We start from the raw sequence: 1,699 nt of genomic DNA, 5'->3' as shown, positions 1-1,699 counted from the left end.
CACTACACACACACACACACACACACACACACACACACACACACACACACACACACACGCTACACTGCACTACACTGCACTGTGTTGTGCCGTCTGGGGATGGGGAGAGATTGGCAAATACCACAACTGTGTGTGTGTGTGTGTGTGTGTGTGTGTGTGTGTGTGTGTGTGTGTGTGTGTGTGTGTGTGTGTGTGTGTGTGTGTGTGTGTGTGTAGACTGAACACTGTGCACCTGTGTGGTTGTGTGTGTGTGTGTGTGTGTGTGTGTGTGTGTGTGTGTGTGTGTGTGTGTGTGTGTGTGTGTGTGTGTGTGTGTGTGTGTGTGTGTGTGTGTGTGTGTGTGTGTGTGTGTGTAGACTGAACACTGTGCACCTGTGTGGTTGTGTGTGTGTGTGTGTGTGTGTGTGTGTGTGTGTGTGTGTGTGTGTGTGTGTGTGTGTGTGTGTGTGTGTGTGCGCGCGCGCGCAGACTGAACACTGTGCACCTGTGTGGTTGAGTGTGTGTGTGTGTGTGTGTGCGTGTGTGTGTGTGTGTGAGAGAGAGAGAGAGAGAGAGAGAGAGAGAGAGAGAGAGAGAGAGAGAGAGAGAGAGAGAGAGAGAGAGTGTTCTCTTAGTGCATCCTGACAGAGTGTACAGTCTGCAGAACAGACGCTCACAGACTCGGAGAGTTTTAATTAGGCGAGGTAGACATGTTCCTCATGAGGACTTTACTAAGTCAGGTAACACACACACACACACACACACACACACACACACACACACACACACACACACACACACACACACACACACACACACACACACACACACACAGACACACACACACACACACACACACACACACACACACACACACACACACACACACACACACACACACACACACACACACACACACACACACACCTTTTTCACACACTGATCTTGCAGCAAATACAACTAATCCAGCAAGCCAGACCACACAATTAACACACAAAGAGTTGGTGTTCAATTCCATTCAAACTGTTCCACTGCACATAATATGTAAGCACAGCCTTGTGCTGCGGTAACAACCCCAACCCCAAAAAGACTCGCTATTCAAATTAAAACAGATAAAATAACAAATACACACAGATGAGATAAGAGTGCCGTGATTGAAGGACAGATTTCTGATTTTCAGGACATATTTTCACGTGTGGTGTGGTGCTAGACCAGTGTTTCTCAAACTTGTTCTGCTCGAGGACCACTTTGTCCCCCCAAAAGTATTCAGGGACCACCTGTCAACTTAATTGACAGTTGATGGGTGCTAATTTGTTCACTTACTTTTTATTCACATTTACAAGCCTATAAATATAGCTTACTGTTAACTTGTCTTGGAAAAGTAGAAATCCCCTTCGCGGACCACCTGAGCTCTGTCGTGGACCACTAGTGGTCCCCGGACCACACTTTGAGAATCACTGTGCTAGACCAACTGGCCATGCAAACACACTTCCTGCTGCCATGCAAATTCGTCTAGTTTACTAGCTAGGCTAACACACACAGTCAGTGTGTCCTGATGATAAATCATCACAACGTCACCAGTGTGCTACGTTTCTTTTTCACACACGGATCTCGCTCCTGCTCCAACGACAACTACACACAACCATGTGTGTGTGTCTCATGTTGCTAAGCCATCACAACGGCAACTACACACAACCATGTGTGTGTGTGTATCATGTTG

Source organism: Engraulis encrasicolus, chromosome 11, assembly GCF_034702125.1.
Source record: "Engraulis encrasicolus isolate BLACKSEA-1 chromosome 11, IST_EnEncr_1.0, whole genome shotgun sequence".
Taxonomy (NCBI): Eukaryota; Metazoa; Chordata; class Actinopteri; order Clupeiformes; family Engraulidae; genus Engraulis; species Engraulis encrasicolus.
Note: the sequence above shows the minus strand (reverse complement) of the source record.